The following is a 22,293-nucleotide window of genomic DNA, read 5'->3' as shown; positions in this document are numbered from 1 at the left end:
TGTGGGGTCGAAATGAGAGATCGTCATCGAATACAACTCCAAGGTTTTTCACTTGGGAGGATGACGTCTCAGGAGGAAACATATCCTGGGGCCACCACGACTTCCACCCAGGATCAGGGGCACAGCCGAAAAAGAGCAGCTCAGACTTATCTGAGTTGCATTTCAGGCTGTGCCGCTGAAACCACTTGAAAACTGCACTCAAACAGTCTTTAATTCTGTCGCCGTCAAACACCTCTCCCTTCCTGCATGTAAACAGGAGCTGAGTGTCATCAGCGTATGAGATGACCCGGGCCCCATAAGCCTCCGCGACCCTCGCCAGAGGGGCCATATAGATGTTAAATATGGTGGGGCTCAGAATGGACCCTTGAGGCACCCCCACCTCTAGCGATGGCATTTCCGCGGAGAACGGTGGAGCCCAGATCACCTGCCGACGGTCGGCTAGGAAGGATTGGAACCAGTCCAGCACCGTCCCCCTCAGTCCTATCTCCCTGAGTCTTAAAAGGAGGCCTGCGTGGGGGACGGTGTCGAACGCCGCCGACAGGTCGAGCATGACTAACATAGCCTTTCCCCCCAGATCGAGCGTCTCCCTGATGGCGTCGGTCACCTCCACGAGGGCTGTCTCCGTGCTGTAATTAGCGCGGAAGCCAGATTGAGAATCGTGGAGCAGGTTGTTATTCTCGATAAAGGTGGTGAGAGAGTGTTGAACATGTTTCTCAACCACCTTCGCCAGAGCAGGGAGGAGGGAGATCGGTCTATAGTTAGCCAGCTGCAGGGGATCTAACAAAGGTTTTTTGATCAGCGGCAGAATGAGTGCATGTTTCCATTCTCGAGGTACCACCCCGGAGCTCAGTGACAAATTGAGCAGGGGGTTCAGCAAGCTGTTCACTGCCGAAGCCACCTTGGCCAGACACTTAGCTGGACAGGCATCCAAAGGTGAACCGGATTGAAGCCGGGATAGTAGCTCAAGTGAGGTTTCACAGGACAACTGGTGAAAAACCGATAATGTGGGCCCTGGCTCTACCTCTGAGGTAGAAGCCGACCTCCAGTTGGAAACTGGGGCAGCGGCAACCACAGAAGGAGCCACAGGGGGAAAAGAGTCCTTAATCTTTATGATTTTTGTGACAAAAAAGTCAGCAAGCTGCCTAATCCAATCTTACGTGTGAGAGTGTGAGAGGGCGCCTGTGGCCGGATCTACAAACTCCTTCACAATTCTGAACAGTTCCCTGCTCGTGTTATCAGCTTGGTCTATTCTATGTTCGAGGTAGTCCTTTTTGGCTACGGCAATCTGTTTGTGATACAGTTTCATAACATCACGATACTTGGTCTTCTCCACAGGATCGTACATACGGCGCCAGAGTCTTTCCGCCTTTTTGCAATCTTGGCGCATTGTACGTAGTGTGGGGGTAAACCAAGGAGCGGAGTCATGGCAAGGGGCTGTTCTAGCTGCCTTCAAAGGGGCTAACTTCTCAAAACTTGTTTGTAACCAGTTCTGTACCAAAGTTACATCAACATCTAGGTGCCCTGTCAGTTGACACAGGTGTTGATTTAGCGCATCAGAGAGCATGTCAGCTGTCACTAAGTGAAAAGCTCTAGACTGTCGAGTCTTCTCCCTCTGTGATCTTTGGCTGGTCCTAGACTCATGTATTATAACAAAATTTATTATAAAATGGTCTGACCAGAGAACAGGGAGCGGCGGGGACACCTCGATAGGAACCGTAGAAAAAATTAAGTCAAGCGTGTGGCCTTTGACATGGGTGGGACTATCTATGAAAGGGGCGAGGCCCAGCAGTGTAGTGATGTCCCGCAGTTTGGACGCTTCAGCGTCTGTTATTGAATCCATGTGCAAGTTTAAGTCGCCCAGCAGCATGCAGTGCTCTACTCGCATGCAGGGTGTAGCTAAAGCAGACTGCAGGTCCTCAAAAAAAGAGCCAATGGGACCCGGTGGTCTATAGATGAGAATCCCTGTACACGTCTGAGTGGCCGAAAGATGGAGATTGAAACCAAGGGCTTCACATCCTGTGATATTGTCCACCAGGAAGGACGAACACCCCAAAGCCTTGTCTACTATCAAGGCCACTCCACCACCTCTGCCCCCAACTCTGTCTTTCCTTAAGATGGTATAGTTAGAAGGCAGGGCACAGGCAATGTCCGGTTCCGAGCCTGCCCCTAACCACGTCTCAGTCAGAAAAAGACATGATAGTTTAGAATGTGCCAAAAGATCCCAGATATCCGAAGAGTGACAAGCCAGGGACCTGGTGTTCAAGAGGGCACTATGACAAGACAGAGTGGAGACAGAGGGGATAGGTGTTGGTGTAGGCGAAGCGCGCCACCCACAGACGGGACAGCCTTTACCCAGAAGGCTGCCTCCGGGGAAAAGAGAATTGCATCCCACTCGAGGGGGACGAAGAGCAAACAAGGCAGCAGCGCTATAGGAGATCATCGTGGCAAAGCGGGGCAAAGCGCCGGCTCAACAATCATGAAAAGCCAACCTGCAAGATAGATAAGACGAGTTCCAGAGTCCCGCCTCAAACGCCTCCGGATCGCGGACAGGCGCAGACGGGCAGGACTCTGGCACGACTCAGGCGCAGTGAGGGCGCCACCGCTGCGCGTAACCGCTGCGCGAATTCAAGCGAGCTTTAAATAGCGTGCTCTCCGCGTCCCAGCTCACCTGGACGCTCCAAGATGGCGCTCACACTCCACTACCCAAGGCAAGATGTCCGCCGTCAACCACAACCTCCCCAGAACCGGACCCGCCAAACAGCGGTGGTTGTTCCAGAAATTATGTGCAAGGTAGGGGGCAGGAGGGGAGCTAAAAACGAGGGATAATACAAATAAAATAAAAATAAATGCGAAAAAACGGGGCTTTAAAATGCTGCAGGGCAATGCACAAGGAAACGCGACCAGCGCGACCAACAGCGAGGCGCCAAGTGAATTCTCAGCCTCAGGATACCTTACCAGGTAATCCCCTCGTGATGCTCGCCCTAAATAGCGTGCTCTCCGCGTCCCAGCTCACCTGGACGCTCCAAGATGGCGCTCACACTCCACTACCCAAGGCACGATGTCCGCCGTCAACCACAACCTCCCCAGAACCGGACCCGCCAAACAGCGGTGGTTGTTCCAGAAATTATGTGCAAGGTAGGGGGCAGGAGGGGAGCTAAAAACGAGGGATAATACAAATAAAATAAAAATAAATGCGAAAAAACGGGGCTTTAAAATGCTGCAGGGCAATGCACAAGGAAACGCGACCAGCGCGACCAACAGCGAGGCGCCAAGTGAATTCTCAGCCTCAGGATACCTTACCAGGTAATCCCCTCGTGATGCTTGCCCTAAATAGCGTGCTCTCCGCGTCCCAGCTCACCTGGACGCTCCAAGATGGCGCTCACACTCCACTACCCAAGGCAAGATGTCCGCCGTCAACCACAACCTCCCCAGAACCGGACCCGCCAAACAGCGGTGGTTGTTCCAGAAATTATGTGCAAGGTAGGGGGCAGGAGTGGAGCTAAAAACGAGGGATAATACAAATAAAATAAAAATAAATGCGAAAAAACGGGGCTTTAAAATGCTGCAGGGCAATGCACAAGGAAACGCGACCAGCGCGACCAACAGCGAGGCGCCAAGTGAATTCTCAGCCTCAGGATACCTTACCAGGTAATCCCCTCGTGATGCTCGCCCTAAATAGCGTGCTCTCCGCGTCCCAGCTCACCTGGACGCTCCAAGATGGCGCTCACACTCCACTACCCAAGGCAAGATGTCCGCCGTCAAGCACAACCTCCCCAGAACCGGACCCGCCAAACAGCGGTGGTTGTTCCAGAAATTATGTGCAAGGTAGGGGGCAGGAGGGGAGCTAAAAACGAGGGATAATACAAATAAAATAAAAATAAATGCGAAAAAACAGGGCTTTAAAATGCTGCAGGGCAATGCACAAGGAAACGCGACCAGCGCGACCAACAGCGAGGCGCCAAGTGAATTCTCAGCCTCAGGATACCTTACCAGGTAATCCCCTCGTGATGCTCGCCCTAAATAGCGTGCTCTCCGCATCCCAGCTCACCTGGACGCTCCAAGATGGCGCTCACACTCCACTACCCAAGGCAAGATGTCCGCCGTCAACCACAACCTCCCCAGAACCGGACCCGCCAAACAGCGGTGGTTGTTCCAGAAATTATGTGCAAGGTAGGGGGCAGGAGGGGAGCTAAAAACGAGGGATAATACAAATAAAATAAAAATAAATGCGAAAAAACGGGGCTTTAAAATGCTGCAGGGCAATGCACAAGGAAACGCGACCAGCGCGACCAACAGCGAGGCGCCAAGTGAATTCTCAGCCTCAGGATACCTCAGGATACCCTCAGGATATATTGTCATTCTGATCTTGGCTGACAGCTGGGGATATATCTCAGTGGTAGAGCATTTGACTGCAGATCAAGAGGTCCCTGGTTCAAATCCGGGTGTCCCCTCATACTATTTTGAATCTGCTGTTTGTAGTTGGGAATTTTCATGAATCCCATTTGGATCATCTTTGACAGAGTCAGTGTTCCCTTGGATGTTACACTTTAATACCATTACAGTGTTGCTGATTAAAACTTGTGAGTAACTGCATTTTTTACACTGGGCTTTGTATTCCCTATGGGAAATTTCTGAAAGATCATTGATCTATTTTGGAATTTGGCTCTTCCTTTTACAGCACTAAAGAAAGGGAATGGACTATGAAACAAATTGACAAATTTGTTATACTGTTTGATGCTTTCTTGAATCGCACTAAAGAAATGGCTTAGAATACTGTGCAGCGATGCAGTCAGTCTATTTCTCATTTCACCTGTGTCCTCAGTCTTACATATATTCCACCTTTTCCCTGTGCATTAAAAGTATGTGCTTGTTTGAAGCACTTCATTTTTGTGCAACGTAGGAACTATTTAATTTCTCCTTGAAAGCTCTGCCTACGTGCAAGATGTTCAAACCCTCGTTGCAGTTGCAAGAAGGCTGGTCTGAAGAATCAGGCCAGTTGCAAGCACAAAGTGGATTTTTTTGATGTATTAAATCGAAGGTACTTGAAAGGGGTGTTTGGGTGTTCCTTCCAAATACCGAATTGTAGTGGTATGTAGAAATGTTTTTCCTCCGTAATTTGGCCAAAAACAATCATACTTCACCACCATCTCGGTGATTGTGGTAACCAATCATCAAATGATAATGTGTCACGTAAAAACCTCTTCCCCTTTAAGAATGTTTCAAAACAATCATTGTATGTAGAGGCATTGGTCTTATGTACCACTGCCTATTCAAATAAAATAGCAATGAAACAAATTAATCTGTTTTTTAAATGATCCAGTTTTACTTTAATAAATATTATTAAGGACTACTTCTACAGTTCCACAGTTTCAAGCCTGTACTTTCCGGCACAACTTAGCATGATCCTCGCACTCTTTCATGATGTACTGATATATTGTCATTCTGATTTTGGCTGACAGCTGGGGATATAGCTCAGTGGTAGAGCATTTGACTGCAGATCAAGAGGTCCCTGGTTCAAATCCGGGTGTCCCCTCAGACTATTTTGATTCTGTTGTTTGTAGTTGGGACTTTTCATCAATTCCTTTTGGATCATCTTTGACAGAGTCAGTGTTCCCTTGGATATTGCACTTTAATATCATTACAGAGTCTGCTGCTCAAAACCTGTGAGTAAATGCAGTTTTAACACTCGGCTTGGTGTTCCATTTGGGAACTTTCTGAAAGATCATTGATCTATTTTGGAATTTGGCTCTTCCTTTTACAGCACTAAAGAAAGGGAATGGACTATGAAATAAATTGACAAATTTGTTATACTGTTTGGTGCTTTCTTGAATCGCACTAAAGAAATGGCTTAGAATACTGTGCAGCGATGCAGTCAGTCTATTTCTCATTTCACATGTGTCCTCAGTCTTACATATATTCCACCTTTTCCCTGTGCATCCAAAGTATGTGCTTGTTTGAAGCACTTCATTTTTGTGCAACGTAGGAACTATTTAATTTCTCCTTAAATGCTCTGCCTACGTGCAAGATGTACGAACCATTGTTGCAGTTGCAAGAAGGCTGGCCTGAAGAATCAGGCCAGTTGCAAGCACAAAGTGGCTTTTTTTGATGTATTAAATCGAAGGTCCGTGAAAGGGGTGTTTGGGTGTACCTTCCAAATACCGAATTGTAGTGGTATGTAGAAATGGTTTTCCACCGTAATGTGGCCCAAAACAATCATACTTCATCACCATCTGAGTGATTGTGGTAACCAAACATGAAACAATAAGGTATCCCGTAAAAACCTCTTCCCCTTTGAGAATGTTTCAAAACAAACATTTTAAGTGCAGGCATTGGTCCTATGTACCACTGCCTATTCAAATAAAATACCAATCAAACAAATACATATATTTTTTTTAATGATCCATTTTTCCTTTAATACATAATATTAAGAACTACTTCTACAGTTCCACGGTTTCAAGGTTGTACTTTCCGGCACAACTTAGCATGATCCTCTCACTCTTTCATGATGTACTGATATATTGTCATTCTGATCTTGGCTGACAGCTGGGGATATAGCTCAGTGGTAGAGCATTTGACTGCAGATCAAGAGGTCCCTGTTTCAAATCCGGGTGTCCCCTCATACTATTTTGAATCTGCTGTTTGTAGTTGGGAATTTTCATGAATCCCATTTGGATCATCTTTGACAGAGTCAGTGTTCCCTTGGATGTTAGACTTTAATAACATTACAGTTTTGCTGATTAAAACTTGTGAGTAACTGCATTTTTTACACTGGGCTTGGTATTCCCTATGGGAAATTTCTGAAACATCATTGATCTATTTTGGAATTCGGCTCTACCTTTCACAGCTCTAAACAAAGGGAATGGACTATGAAACCAATTGACAAATTTGTTATACTGTTTGGTGCTCTCTTGAATCGCACTAAAGAAATGGCTTAGAATACTGGGCAGCTATGCAATCAATCTATTTCTCATTACACCTGTGTCCTCAGTCTTACATATATTCCATCTCTTCTCTGTCCATACAAAGTATGTGTTTGTTTGAAGCACTTCATTTTTGTGCAAATTAGGAACTATTTAATTTCTCCTTGAAAGCTCTGCCTACGTGCAAGATGTACAAACCCTCGTTGCAGTTGCAAGAAGGCTGGTCTGAAGAATCAGGCCAGTTGCAAGCACAAAGTGGCTTTTTTTGATGTATTAAATTGAAGGTACTTGAAAGGGGTGTTTGGGTGTTCCTTCCAAATACCGAATTGTAGTGGTATGTAGAAATGTTTTTCCATCGTAATTTGGCCAAAAAACAATCATACTTCACCACCATCTCGGTGATTGTGGTAACCAATCATCAAATGATAATGTGTCACGTAAAAACCTCTTCCCCTTTAAGAATGTTTCAAAACAATCATTGTATGTAGAGGCATTTGTCTTATGTACCACGGCCTATTTAAATAAAATAGCAATGAAAAAATTAATCTGTTTTTTAAATGATCCAGTTTTACTTTAATAAATAATATTAAGGACTACTTCTCCTGTTCCACAGTTTCAAGCCTGTACTTTCCGGCACAACTTAGCATGATCCTCTCACTCTTTCATGATGTACTGATATTATGTCATTCTGATTTTACTGCAAAGCTGGGGATATAGCTCAGTGGTAGAGCATTTGACTGCAGATCAAGAGGTCCCTGGTTCAAATCCGGGTGTCCCCTCAGGCTATTTTGATTCTGTTGTTCGAAGCCATTTCTTTAGTGCAATTCAAGAAAGCACCAAACAGTATAACAAATTTGTCAATTTATTTCATAGTCCACCATCTCGGTGATTGTGGTAACCAATCATCAAATGATAATGTGTCACGTAAAAACCTCTTCCCCTTTAAGAATGTTTCAAAACAATCATTGTATGTAGAGGCATTGGTCTTATGTACCACTGCCTATTCAAATAAAATAGCAATGAAACAAATTAATCTGTTTTTTAAATGATCCAATTTTACTTTAATAAATAATATTAAGGACTACTTCTCCTGTTCCACAGTTTCAAGCCTGTACTTTCCGGCACAACTTAGCATGATCCTCTTTCATGATGTACTGATATTATGTCATTCTGATTTTACTGAAAAGCTGGGGATATAGCTCAGTGGTAGAGCATTTGACTGCAGATCAAGAGGTCCCTGGTTCAAATCCGGGTGTCCCCTCAGACTATTTTGATTCTATTGTTTGTAGTTGGGACTTTTCATCAATTCCTTTTGGATCATCTTTGACAGAGTCAGTGTTCCCTTGGATATTGCACTTTAATATCATTACAGAGTTTGCTGCTCAAAACCTGTGAGTAAATGTAGTTTTAACACTCAGCTTGGTGTTCCATTTGGGAACTTTCTGAAAGATCATTGATCTATTTTGGAATTTGGCTCTTCCTTTTACAGCACTAAAGAAAGGGAATGGACTATGAAATAAATTGACAAATTTGTTATACTGTTTGGTGCTTTCTTGAATCGCACTAAAGAAATGGCTTCGAATACTGTGCAGCGATGCAGTCAGTCTATTTCTCATTACACCTGTGTCCTCAGTCTTACATATATTCCACCTTTTCCCTGTGCATCCAAAGTATGTGCTTGTTTGAAGCACTTCATTTTTGTGCAACGTAGGAACTATTTAATTTCTCCTTAAATGCTCTGCCTACGTGCAAGATGTACGAACCATTGTTGCAGTTGCAAGAAGGCTGGCCTGAAGAACCAGGCCAGTTGCAAGCACAAAGTGGCTTTTTTTGATGTATTAAATCGAATGTCCGTGAAAGGGGTGTTTGGGTGTACCTTCCAAATACCGAATTGTAGTGGTATGTAGAAATGGTTTTCCACCGTAATGTGGCCCAAAACAATCATACTTCATCACCATCTGAGTGATTGTGGTAACCAAACATGAAACAATAAGGTATCCCGTAAAAACCTCTTCCCCTTTGAGAATGTTTCAAAACAAACATTTTAAGTGCAGGCATTGGTCCTATGTACTACTGCCTATTCAAATAAAATACCAATCAAACAAATACATATATTTTTTTTAATGATCCATTTTTCCTTTAATAAATAATATTAAGAACTACTTCTACAGTTCCACAGTTTCAAGGTTGTACTTACCGGCACAACTTAGCATGATCCTCGCACTCTTTCATGATGTACTGATATATTGTCATTCTGATTTTGTCTGACAGCTGGGGATATAGCTCAGTGGTAGAGCATTTGACTGCAGATCAAGAGGTCCCTGGTTCAAATCCGGGTGTCCCCTCAGACTATTTTGATTCTGTTGTTTGTAGTTGGGACTTTTCATCAATTCCTTTTGGATCATCTTTGACAGAGTCAGTGTTCCCTTGGATATTGCACTTTAATAACATTACATAGTTTGCTGCTCAAAACCTGTGAGTAAATGGAGTTTTAACACTCGGTTTGGTATTCCCTTTGGGAAATTTCTGAAAGATCATTGATCTATTTTGGAATTTGGCTCTTCCTTTTACAGCACTAAAGAAAGGGAATGGACTATGAAACAAATTGACAAATTTGTTATACTGTTTGGTGCTCTCTTGAATCGCACTAAAGAAATGGCTTAAAATACTGTGCAGCGATGCAGTCAGTCTATTTCTCATTTCACCTGTGTCCTCAGTCTTACATATATTCCACCTTTTCCCTGTGCATCCAAAGTATGTGCTTGTTTGAAGCACTTCATTTTTGTGCAACGTAGGAACTATTTAATTTCTCCTTAAATGCTCTGCCTACGTGCAAGATGTACGAACCATTGTTGCAGTTGCAAGAAGGTTGGCCTGAAGAATTAGGCCATTTGCAAGCACAAAGTGGCTTTTTCTGATGTTTTAAATCTAAGGTCCGTGAAAGGGGTGTTTGGGTGTACCTTCCAAATACCGAATTGTAGTGGTATGTAGAAATGTTTTTCCACCGTAATGTGGCCCAAAACAATCATACTTCATCACCATCTGAGTGATTGTGGTAACCAAACATGAAACAATAAGGTATCCCGTAAAAACCTCTTCCCCTTTGAGAATGTTTCAAAACAAACATTTTAAGTGCAGGCATTGGTCCTATGTACCACTGCCTATTCAAATAAAATACCAATCAAACAAATACATATATATTTTTTAATGATCCATTTTTCCTTTAATAAATAATATTAAGAACTACTTCTACAGTTCCACAGTTTCAAGGTTGTACTTTCCGGCACAACTTAGCATGATCCTCTCACTCTTTCATGATGTACTGATGTTATGTTATGTTATGTTATAGCCGTACTTTTAGAGCGCACGGCTACCCCGAGGGGTGTCCCGGCGCTTTAGCAAAGAGGCCTGAAAAACTCAGAAAACAACAAAGCAGAGACGCAGCAGTCACAGAGATCATGTAGAGAAAAGCACGGTCTTCAGCTCCTTCCTGAAAGCCAGAAGATTATTGGCTTTGCGGAGGGAGAGAGGGAGCTCATTCCAAAAACGAGCCGCCACGTATTGGAAGGACCGGCCTCCCATCCGGACTCGTTTCACAGCAGGAACTACCATTTTTGCCAAATCGGCAGACCGCAACATCCTCCGCGGAACATAGGGAGCAATGCGCTTCCTAATGTAGCCGGGGCCAATAGAATGAAGGGCTTTAAATGCCAACGTGAGAATTTGAACCTATTTCTACTCGAAATAGGTAGCCAGTGCAGCCTTTTAAGCAGCACTGAGGCGCTGGCTCTCCTTGGTAGGCCAAATATGGCTCTAGCTGCCGAGTTTTGGACGATTTGCAGTCTGGACAAGAGGTACTTTGGCAGACCTGCAAAGAGCGCATTAGCGTAATCTAATGTAGATCCCACAAGCGCCTGGACTACGGTCTTACGGTATTGTAGGGAAAGCAGTGGGAGGAATTTCCTAAGCATCTTAAGGATGCCGAAGCATTTCCCCGATAGCCCCAAAATGTGGGGTCGAAATGAGAGATCGTCATCGAATACAACTCCAAGGTTTTTCACTTGGGAGGATGACGTCTCAGGAGGAAACATATCCTGGGGCCACCACGACTTCCACCCAGGATCAGGGGCACAGCCGAAAAAGAGCAGCTCAGACTTATCTGAGTTGCATTTCAGGCTGTGCCGCTGAAACCACTTGAAAACTGCACTCAAACAGTCTTTAATTCTGTCGCCGTCAAACACCTCTCCCTTCCTGCATGTAAACAGGAGCTGAGTGTCATCAGCGTATGAGATGACCCGGGCCCCATAAGCCTCCGCGACCCTCGCCAGAGGGGCCATATAGATGTTAAATATGGTGGGGCTCAGAATGGACCCTTGAGGCACCCCCACCTCTAGCGATGGCATTTCCGCGGAGAACGGTGGAGCCCAGATCACCTGCCGACGGTCGGTTAGGAAGGATTGGAACCAGTCCAGCACCGTCCCCCTCAGTCCTATCTCCCTGAGTCTTAAAAGGAGGCCTGCGTGGGGGACGGTGTCGAACGCCGCCGACAGGTCGAGCATGACTAACATAGCCTTTCCCCCCAGATCGAGCGTCTCCCTGATGGCGTCGGTCACCTCCACGAGGGCTGTCTCCGTGCTGTAATTAGCGCGGAAGCCAGATTGAGAATCGTGGAGCAGGTTATTATTCTCGATAAAGGTGGTGAGAGAGTGTTGAACATGTTTCTCAACCACCTTCGCCAGAGCAGGGAGGAGGGAGATCGGTCTATAGTTAACTAGCTGCAGGGGATCTAACAAAGGTTTTTTGATCAGCGGCAGAATGAGTGCATGTTTCCATTCTCGAGGTACCACCCCGGAGCTGAGTGACAAATTGAGCAGGGGGTTCAGCAAGCTGTTCACTGCCGAAGCCACCTTGGCCAGACACTTAGCTGGACAGGCATCCAAAGGTGAACCGGATTGAAGCCGGGATAGTAGCTCAAGTGAGGTTTCACAGGACAACTGGGGAAGAACCGATAATGTGGCCCCTGGCTCTACCTCTGAGGTAGAAGCCGACCTCCAGTTGGAAACTGGGGCAGCGGCAACCACAGAAGGAGCCACAGGGGGAAAAGAGTCCTGAATCTTTATGATTTTTGTGACAAAAAAGTCAGCAAGCTGCCTAATCCAATCTTCCGTGTGAGAGGGCGCCTGTGGCCGGATCTACAAACTCCTTCACAATTCTGAACAGTTCCCTGCTCGTGTTATCAGCTTGGTCTATTCTATGTTCGAGGTAGTCCTTTTTGGCTACGGCAATCTGTTTGTGATACAGTTTCATAACATCACGATACTTGGTCTTCTCCACAGGATCGTACATACGGCGCCAGAGTCTTTCCGCCTTTTTGCAATCTTGGCGCATTGTACGTAGTGTGGGGGTAAACCAAGGAGCGGAGTCATGGCAAGGGGCTGTTCTAGCTGCCTTCAAAGGGGCTAACTTCTCAAAACTTGTTTGTAACCAGTTCTGTACCAAAGTTACATCAACATCTAGGTGCCCTGTCAGTTGACACAGGTGTTGATTTAGCGCATCAGAGAGCATGTCAGCTGTCACTAAGTGAAAAGCTCTAGACTGTCGAGTCTTCTCCCTCTGTGATCTTTGGCTGGTCCTAGACTCATGTATTATAACAAAATTTATTATAAAATGGTCTGACCAGAGAACAGGGAGCGGCGGGGACACCTCGATAGGAACCGTAGAAAAAATTAAGTCAAGCGTGTGGCCTTTGACATGGGTGGGACTATCTATGAAAGGGGCGAGGCCCAGCAGTGTAGTGATGTCCCGCAGTTTGGACGCTTCAGCGTCTGTTATTGAATCCATGTGCAAGTTTAAGTCGCCCAGCAGCATGCAGTGCTCTACTCGCATGCAGGGTGTAGCTAAAGCAGACTGCAGGTCCTCAAAAAAAGAGCCAATGGGACCCGGTGGTCTATAGATGAGAATCCCTGTACACGTCTGAGTGGCCGAAAGATGGAGATTGAAGCCAAGGGCTTCACATCCTGTGATATTGTCCACCGGGAAGGACGAACACCCCAAAGCCTTGTCTACTATCAAGGCCACTCCACCACCTCTGCCCCCAACTCTGTCTTTCCTTAAGATGGTATAGTTAGAAGGCAGGGCACAGGCAATGTCCGGTTCCGAGCCTGCCCCTAACCACGTCTCAGTCAGAAAAAGACATGATAGTTTAGAATGTGCCAAAAGATCCCAGATATCCGAAGAGTGACAAGCCAGGGACCTGGTGTTCAAGAGGGCACTATGACAAGACAGAGTGGAGACAGAGGGGATAGGTGTTGGTGTAGGCGAAGCGCGCCACCCACAGACGGGACAGCCTTTACCCAGAAGGCGGCCTCCGGGGAAAAGAGAATTGCATCCCACTCGAGGGGGACGAAGAGCAAACAAGGCAGCAGCGCTATAGGAGATCATCGTGGCAAAGCGGGGCAAAGCGCCGGCTCAACAATCATGAAAAGCCAACCTGCTAGATAGATAAGACGAGTTCCAGAGTCCCGCCTCAAACGCCTCCGGATCGCGGACAGGCGCAGACGGGCAGGACTCTGGCACGACTCAGGCGCAGTGAGGGCGCCACCGCTGCGCGTAACCGCTGCGCGAATTCAAGCGAGCTTTAAATAGCGTGCTCTCCGCGTCCCAGCTCACCTGGACGCTCCAAGATGGAGCTCACACTCCACTACCCAAGGCAAGATGTCCGCCGTCAACCACAACCTCCCCAGAACCGGACCCGCCAAACAGAGGTGGTTGTTCCAGAAATTATGTGCAAGGTAGGGGGCAGGAGGGGAGCTAAAAACGAGGGATAATGGAAAGGGGCGACCACTCGGTCCCCCCGAACTTATGGCAGAGTACCACGATCCCCCCGGGAAGCCATCTTGGGCGGGAAGCGAGTCTCGGCTGGTATGCCCTAAGCGGCGTAGCCGGGGCGCGCTTTTTCCCGCCCTAGAGTGGGCTGGCCTAGACACTGACGCGGCTGGCCACGCCCTCGGGGCAGGCCGGGGCGGGGTTACGCCCGCCCTGAAGACGGATAAAAGAGGACGCAAGACCGGAAGGCATCCTCTTGTTCCTGTGCTCTGAAGCTGCACCTCCTCGCTGCACGTGAGCTCGAGACGGGACGAAGAGCCAATTTTGAGCGTTGTAATCTTTCTTTTGTCTTACAGATACTCTGTCGGAGAAATGCCCAAGAAAGGCGGAAAGAGAATGACGACGGAACAGATGCTTCGGGTCCTCATGAAGGAGATGACCGAGCTAAAGAAGCGGGTGGCGGAGAGAGAGGGGGAAGGGGGGCCGGAACGTCCTTCGGCTGGTGCAGCTCCAGGAGGGAGAGCCAAGAGGCCAAAGAGGGGACCAGCTGGGGGAGACGTCCCGGTTCCCTGTACCCCGCTCGAAGCGCCAACCCCAGTACCCGTGGAGGGGAATCCGATTCCCGTGGTGGTCACCCCGGTGTCCAATGAAGATATGCCGCCCGAGCTGGCAGCACAACTAGCAGCGTGGTTGGGCGATAGTAGTGAGGGCGCCACGGCTGTCGACGCGCAGGCGCTGCTGAAGCAATTGCGCGCGAAACGGGAGACAGCCAAGGTGCCCGCGCCGGCTGCAGTAGTTGACAAGCCACAAGGGACGATTACGACCGCAGAGGCAGCGTCCGGTGCAGGTAAGCGGCCATTGCCGATTGCGAGGGATGAGTCAGCACCCTCTCGTAGAGAAAGGTTGGGTCAACATGTGCCTTTGGCAATTAAAGAGAAGATTTGGGCGGGGGAATATGTGAACATCTTCTCGTTGCTTGTTGATCATTATGAGGTGGAGCATGTTAAAGGCCGGAAAGACCTCATGCATCCGAGTGTTTGGCGCGCAAAAATGGCCGCCTTTAAAGTAAATGAGAATATTGGCAATTGGGGCAAAGCATGGGGGATTTTTACGTCGATCTTGGGGGAACGTAGGCCCGAGTTGCTTTCCGAGTTGCCGACCTATCAGTCGCGAATCATGGGGTACTCGACATCACACCAGGGTAACCATTGGTTCTGCTACGATAATCTTTTTAGAAAGGCTAAAGAGCATAATAAAAGCTTAACCTGGGATTGTTATGATTCTTTGACATGGGACAAAATGAAGGAGACAGGTATGTTGAAAATGCCGTTGGTAGGGAGTAATGTTGGCGAGTCCTCCCGCCAATATGCGGGGACGCCCTTTCGATCAGGTACGGGTACTGACGATTACTCGAGACCTGCCGGCAATACAGGGAAAAAGGGGTTCTGCTGGAATTTCAACCGAAATAAATGTACTAGGCCCCAGGGATCGTGTAAATTTAGACACGAATGTAGTGGGTGCGGGTCGTCCCATCCTGAGTCCACGTGCAGAGCCAAAACGGGTGATAACGGGGGTAGAGGAGGCGCCAAACAGGTCTAACAAAGTCCGAGGGGCGCCTTTACCTACCCCGATTGATACCTTGGCGATGATTCCCTGGCTCAGCGAATACCCGGATCGTACTTCTGCTGGGGTGCTGCGGAACGGGTTTTCGTATGGTTTCCGCATCCCAGTAGGGGACTTTCAGGGTGTGGAAAAGTGTAAAAATCAACTTTCGGTCCTGCAGCATGCGACCGTGGTACAGGAAAAAATCCGGAAGGAGGTTACTCGAGGTCGGGTCGCCGGCCCGTTTAGTATACCCCCGGTGCAGAATTTTGTTTGTTCCCCTTTAGGGGTGGTCCCCAAGAAGGACCCAGGTGAGTTCCGACTGATTCATAATTTATCAGCTCCACGTGGTCTTTCTGTAAACGATGCAATAGACCCGGAAGTGTGTTCGGTGCGGTACGCATCCTTCGATGAGGCCGTAGCCATTTTGAATCGCCTGGGGCCCGGGGCGCTGATGGCGAAGTCAGATATCGAATCAGCGTTCCGGTTGCTCCCGGTACACCCAGACGACCAGCGTCTCCTGGGTTTCATGTTTCAGGGTCAGTTTTACATGGATAGGTGTATGCCGATGGGGTGCTCTATATCTTGCGCCTATTTCGAGAAATTCAGTAGTTTTCTACAGTGGGTCTTCACAAAAAAGACGGGTTTCCAACATGTAATGCATTACCTTGATGATTTTTTGTTCCTGGGGGCAGCCGGGGATCTCGAATGTGGCCAGGCCTTGGCCGAATTTTGTGTTTTAATGAAGCAGTTTGGTGTGCCATTGGCACCAGGTAAGACGGTGGGTCCTGCGACTTGCCTCGAGTTTCTGGGGATCGAGTTAGACTCCGGTGAGGGTTGTTTTCGTTTACCAGCTGACAAAGTGTTGAAGTTCAGGGCAGCCTTGCAAATGTGTATAAGTGGATCTAAAGTTACGCTGCATCAATTACAGCAGTTAGTTGGACAGTTGAATTTTGCCCTGAGGGTTATACCAATGGCCCGCCCCTTTTCCCGTTCGATTGCCCAAGCTATGGTCGGCCTAAAGGAGGGTCATCATCGCACGAGACTATCGGCTGAGGTCCGCCAGGACATGCGCATTTGGTTAGCATTTCTGGCGGAGTTCAATGGTCGAGTCGTCTGGAACAAACCGGCCGTGTCCTCTGAAGAGCTGGGGCTATGGACAGATTCGGCAGGTAGCATGGGTTTTGGTGCCATCTTCGGCACAAAATGGTCGGCACAAAGGTGGCCGGCATGGTGGCATGACAATGGATTGACAAGTAATATTGCTTTCCTGGAACTTTTTCCCATTTTGGTGGCCCTGAGAACGTGGCCCGAAGGGTTCAAAGATCACTCTGTGGTATTTTGGTCTGACAATATGACCGTGGTCGAGTGTATCAATAGCCAGGCAGCACGATGCAAACTGATTTTGAGACTGCTCAAAGAAATTGTTTTACTATGTATGCAGCTGAATGTGCTATTCAGAGCTAGACATGTCCCGGGGGTAATGAACCAGGCGGCTGATGCACTGTCTCGTTTTCATATGCAGGCTTTCTCGGGTTTCCTTCCCACAGCGGACCCGGAGCCGGCACCCTTTCCCGAAGCTCTCTGGTCTCTCGGTGCCCCGAACTTCGTCACCTCGTGGGAGAGAGTTTAGCACCAAGGACGAGGAAGGCATATGAAGGGGCGTTCCGGTCCTATTTAGCCTTTTTGGGGACTGATAGAGAGGGGCTTTGGGGACACGAGGAATGGGTAGTGAATTTTATGATGTCCTTGCGTAGGGCTGGGAAATCGGTGGCGACGGCTCAGAGGCATCGTGCTGCCATTTCCTTTGTTGCCAGGGCTCATGGTATCCAGGACCCGACAGCGTCTTTCGTTGTACAGAAAGCGCTGCGTGGGTGGCAACGCCTTGAGGGTCGCAGAGTAGATGAGAGGCGCCCGATAGGTTTGGATAGGTTGGCCCAGTTGTTGGCCACACTCCCTGCCACATGTTCATCTCAGTTTGAGACGGTGCTGTTCCGGGCCGCTTTTACGCTGGCATTTCATGGGGCGATGCGGGTAAGCGAGTTGGTGGCAAGGAACAAACAGGATGTGACAGGGGGTTTATGCCAGGAACACGTTCAGATCAGAGGAGAGACAATGACTGTATCCTTTGTCAGGTCCAAGACCGATCAAGGTGGGATGGGTAACTGCATAATCATACGCAGGATTCCCGGGTCCTCCATGTGTCCGGTAAAGTGTTTAGAAGACTACCTAGCACGAAGGGTGGCATCATGGGGGGGGACCTTGTTGAGACACGCGGACGCCACCCCACTGACAAAATTTCAGTTTCAGCGGGTGCTTGCGATGTCAATTGCCGCTGCGGGCTTGAACCCGGGCGAGTTTGGGACCCATTCCTTTCGGATAGGGGCTGCTACAGAAGCTACAGCTAGGGGTCTTAATGTTGAACAAGTGAAACGAGTGGGGCGTTGGTCCTCCAATTGTTATAAGAGGTATGTGCGGTTGCACATGTTGTGAAGCTGTAATGATGTACTCACGCTTCCTGTTTTTGTTTGGTTTTCAGTTGCGCAAGCCTACGAGGCGGGGCGGACTATGCAGTCGACCCAACACCGGGCCAGCGGTCAGACATCACCGGCTGTGAAAAAGGAGGTGTGGGTCGTGGGCCACTCATACGTGAGGCGTGCCGCGGACGTATTCAAAGCAGGTGACATGATTCACGTAGCTGGGGAATACGGGTACAGTGTGTCCTTCTACGGAAGAGGCGGTCTCTGTATTGACCAGTTTCAAGCATTCTTCGAGGGTTTGTTAGGGCGGAAGAGGTCACCGCCGTCTATAGTCATAGTACATCTAGGGGGCAATGATTTGGTGACCACCGGTAGACGACTTCTCCTGGAGGCAATGCTTTCCACTGTAAGTTGGTTGGCGAGGAGAGTTCCGGGGTGCACAATTGCGTGGTCCCATATGATCCCACGAAAGGTGTGGCGGGGGGCTATTTCTGTTCCTGCTTTGAATCATTCTGTTAGAAAGCTTAATAACAATATGAGTAGGTTGTTCCGTTCCAGGACATTGCATTCTATTTCGCATGGCTGTATTAATGATGACAGTATGTATTTGGGGGATGGTGTGCATTTGTCTCGGGTGGGGAATGAGTTACTCATAGGAGACCTCTTAGCATGGTTAAAAACGTTATAACATGACCTTTAGGTAGGAGCTTTGTGGGGGGTCCGGATAGCCGGTCAACTATCCGGCCTGTGGCGGTAAGGTCATGATCGGTGAGCACTAATTGGAAGATCCCTATGAGTGGGCGTCACCCAACACGGATGGGAGCGCTCGGGAGAGGTGGCCATTGGCCCCTCAACGGGGAGGCGGTCCCTTCTAAGGATGGGTCGCCGAGAGAAAGGAAAGGCGGTCAAGGCCCCTTCCTGTGTAGGAGGGGTTACAGCCCCCTCCTGTGGAATTTCCCGGGGCCAGTGACGTCTGCGACGGCAGATGTGGTAAGTTGTGCGGGGTTTGGGGGGGGTCTACGCTACCTTCTAGATACCTCACACGAGTCCTCGAACGACCTTTAAGTGGCGTCGAGTTTTATTGGTGCCCCCGTCAAGTCAAGGGAAATTGGTAGTTGCACTTGAGGTACGCCTCTGTGCTGTCGCCCCTCCCAAGTGGGGGGGGTATTTCTGGTTAGGGATCTTGACACCGGTTACGACCTTGCCGTTGGCCCTTAAACGTTAGGATGTACAATTTCAAAATTGCAAGTCAATGTTTTGTAGGATGTTAGTTCGGCTAGGAGAACCTCTGTATTAGAGAATCTGTTAAGGTTAGCCAAACATCGCAATGTGGTAATGAAATTGTACATTAATATGAAACTGTTGATTTAATGTTTTAATTTTGTTTTAATAAATACGGCCGGGAGGGTCACTCCCTCCCTCTTCCAAAAACTTCAAGAACTGTTTCCGGTTTCCCTCCTTTGGGGATTGTGTTGAGAGGGGGTGGCGGGTATCTTAGCCATATACAAATAAAATAAAAATAAAAGCGAAAAAACGGGGCTTTAAAATGCTGCAGGGCAATGCACAAGGAAACGCGACCAGCGCGACCAACAGCGAGGCGCCAAGTGAATTCTCAGCCTCAGGATACCTTACCAGGTAATCCCCTCGTGATGCTCGCCCTAAATAGCGTGCTCTCCGCGTCCCAGCTCACCTGGACGCTCCAAGATGGCGCTCACACTCCACTACCCAAGGCAAGATGTCCGCCGTCAACCACAACCTCCCCAGAACCGGACCCGCCAAACAGCGGTGGTTGTTCCAGAAATTATGTGCAAGGTAGGGGGCAGGAGGGGAGCTAAAAACGAGGGATAATACAAATAAAATAAAAATAAATGCGAAAAAACGGGGCTTTAAAATGCTACAGGGCAATGCACAAGGAAACGCGACCAGCGCGACCAACAGCGAGGCGCCAAGTGAATTCTCAGCCTCAGGATACCTTACCAGGTAATCCCCTCGTGATGCTTGCCCTAAATAGCGTGCTCTCCGCGTCCCAGCTCACCTGGACGCTCCAAGATGGCGCTCACACTCCACTACCCAAGGCAAGATGTCCGCCGTCAACCACAACCTCCCCAGAACCGGACCCGCCAAACAGCGGTGGTTGTTCCAGAAATTATGTGCAAGGTAGGGGGCAGGAGGGGAGCTAAAAACGAGGGATAATACAAATAAAATAAAAATAAATGCGAAAAAACAGGGCTTTAAAATGCTGCAGGGCAATGCACAAGGAAACACGACCAGCGCGACCAACAGCGAGGCGCCAAGTGAATTCTCAGCCTCAGGATACCTTACCAGGTAATCCCCTCGTGATGCTTGCCCTAAATAGCGTGCTCTCCGCGTCCCAGCTCACCTGGACGCTCCAAGATGGCGCTCACACTCCACTACCCAAGGCAAGATGTCCGCCGTCAACCACAACCTCCCCAGAACCGGACCCGCCAAACAGCGGTGGTTGTTCCAGAAATTATGTGCAAGGTAGGGGGCAGGAGGGGAGCTAAAAACGAGGGATAATACAAATAAAATAAAAATAAATGCGAAAAAACGGGGCTTTAAAATGCTGCAGGGCAATGCACAAGGAAACGCGACCAGTGCGACCAACAGCGAGGCGCCAAGTGAATTCTCAGCCTCAGGATACCTTACCAGGTAATCCCCTCGTGATGCTCGCCCTAAATAGCGTGCTCTCCGCGTCCCAGCTCACCTGGACGCTCCAAGATGGCGCTCACACTCCACTACCCAAGGCAAGATGTCCGCCGTCAACCACAACCTCCCCAGAACCGGACCCGCCAAACAGCGGTGGTTGTTCCAGAAATTATGTGCAAGGTAGGGGGCAGGAGGGGAGCTAAAAACGAGGGATAATACAAATAAAATAAAAATAAATGCGAAAAAATGGGGCTTTAAAATGCTGAAGGGCAATGCACAAGGAAACGCGACCAGCGCGACCAACAGCGAGGCGCCAAGTGAATTCTCAGCCTCAGGATACCTCAGGATACCCTCAGGATATATTGTCATTCTGATCTTGGCTGACAGCTGGGGATATATCTCAGTGGTAGAGCATTTGAATGCAGATCAAGAGGTCCCTGGTTCAAATCCGGGTGTCCCCTCATACTATTTTGAATCTGCTGTTTGTAGTTGGGAATTTTCATGAATCCCATTTGGATCATCTTTGACAGAGTCAGTGTTCCCTTGGATGTTACACTTTAATACCATTACAGTGTTGCTGATTAAAACTTGTGAGTAACTGCATTTTTTACACTGGGCTTGGTATTCCCTATGGGAAATTACTGAAACATCATTGATCTATTTTGGAATTCGGCTCTACCTTTCACAGCTCTAAACAAAGGGAATGGACTATGAAACCAATTGACAAATTTGTTATACTGTTTGGTGCTCTCTTGAATCGCACTAAAGAAATGGCTTAGAATACTGGGCAGCTATGCAATCAATCTATTTCTCATTACACATGTGTCCTCAGTCTTACATATATTCCATCTCTTCTCTGTCCATACAAAGTATGTGTTTGTTTGAAGCACTTCATTTTTGTGCAACTTAGGAACTATTTAATTTCTCCTTGAAAGCTCTGCCTACGTGCAAGATGTACAAACCCTCGTTGCAGTTGCAAGAAGGCTGGTCTGAAGAATCAGGCCAGTTGCAAGCACAAAGTGGCTTTTTTTGATGTATTAAATTGAAGGTACTTGAAAGGGGTGTTTGGGTGTTCCTTCCAAATACCGAATTGTAGTGGTATGTAGAAATGTTTTTCCATCGTAATTTGGCCAAAAAACAATCATACTTCACCACCATCTCGGTGATTGTGGTAACCAATCATCAAATGATAATGTGTCACGTAAAAACCTCTTCCCCTTTAAGAATGTTTCAAAACAATCATTGTATGTAGAGGCATTGGTCCTATGTACCACTGCCTATTCAAATAAAATAGCAATGAAACAAAGTAATCCGTTTTTTAAATGATACAGCTTTCCTTTAATAAATAATATTAACTACTACTTCTCCTGTTCCACAGTTTCAAGCCTGTACTTTCCGGCACAACTTAGCATGATCCTCTCACTCTTTCATGATGTACTGATATTATGTCATTCTGATTTTACTGAAAAGTTTGGGATATAGCTCAGTGGTAGAGCATTTGACTGCAGATCAAGAGGTCCCTGGTTCAAATCCGGGTGTCACCTCAGACTATTTTGATTCTGTTGTTTGTAGTTGGGACTTTTCATCAATTCCTTTTGGATCATCTTTGACAGAGTCAGTGTTCCCTTGGATATTGCACTTTAATAGCATCACATAGTTTGCTGCTCAAAACCTGTGAGTAAATGGAGTTTTAACACTCGGCTTGGTATTCCCTTTGGGAAATTTCTGAAAGATCATTGATCTATTTTGGAATTTGGCTCTTCCTTTTACAGCACTAAAGAAAGGGAATGGACTATGAA

At 47.7% G+C, this 22,293-nt stretch overlaps 8 non-coding genes across 8 annotated transcripts; all 8 read left to right on the top strand.

The window, feature by feature from the left end:
• Positions 1 to 4,379: 4,379 nt before the first annotated feature.
• TRNAC-GCA (transfer RNA cysteine (anticodon GCA)) lies at positions 4,380 to 4,451 on the top strand. Its single transcript has one exon. It is a non-coding gene; the product is annotated as a tRNA-Cys (tRNA).
• A 1,010-nt stretch (positions 4,452 to 5,461) lies between these two features.
• On the top strand, positions 5,462 to 5,533 carry TRNAC-GCA (transfer RNA cysteine (anticodon GCA)). Its single transcript has one exon. It is a non-coding gene; the product is annotated as a tRNA-Cys (tRNA).
• Positions 5,534 to 6,545: 1,012 nt separating this feature from the next.
• TRNAC-GCA (transfer RNA cysteine (anticodon GCA)) lies at positions 6,546 to 6,617 on the top strand. The gene has a single exon. It is a non-coding gene; the product is annotated as a tRNA-Cys (tRNA).
• Positions 6,618 to 7,627: 1,010 nt separating this feature from the next.
• Positions 7,628 to 7,699, top strand: TRNAC-GCA (transfer RNA cysteine (anticodon GCA)). Its single transcript has one exon. It is a non-coding gene; the product is annotated as a tRNA-Cys (tRNA).
• Positions 7,700 to 8,109: 410 nt separating this feature from the next.
• On the top strand, positions 8,110 to 8,181 carry TRNAC-GCA (transfer RNA cysteine (anticodon GCA)). The gene has a single exon. It is a non-coding gene; the product is annotated as a tRNA-Cys (tRNA).
• A 1,012-nt stretch (positions 8,182 to 9,193) lies between these two features.
• On the top strand, positions 9,194 to 9,265 carry TRNAC-GCA (transfer RNA cysteine (anticodon GCA)). The gene has a single exon. It is a non-coding gene; the product is annotated as a tRNA-Cys (tRNA).
• An 11,618-nt stretch (positions 9,266 to 20,883) lies between these two features.
• TRNAC-GCA (transfer RNA cysteine (anticodon GCA)) lies at positions 20,884 to 20,955 on the top strand. Its single transcript has one exon. It is a non-coding gene; the product is annotated as a tRNA-Cys (tRNA).
• A 1,012-nt stretch (positions 20,956 to 21,967) lies between these two features.
• On the top strand, positions 21,968 to 22,038 carry TRNAC-GCA (transfer RNA cysteine (anticodon GCA)). The gene has a single exon. It is a non-coding gene; the product is annotated as a tRNA-Cys (tRNA).
• The last annotated feature ends 255 nt before the right edge of the window (positions 22,039 to 22,293 follow it).

The sequence above is a fragment of the Lissotriton vulgaris genome, chromosome 1_1 (assembly GCF_964263255.1).
Source record: "Lissotriton vulgaris chromosome 1_1, aLisVul1.2, whole genome shotgun sequence".
Taxonomy (NCBI): Eukaryota; Metazoa; Chordata; class Amphibia; order Caudata; family Salamandridae; genus Lissotriton; species Lissotriton vulgaris.
Note: the sequence above shows the minus strand (reverse complement) of the source record. Positions and strands in the feature narration are given on the sequence as shown.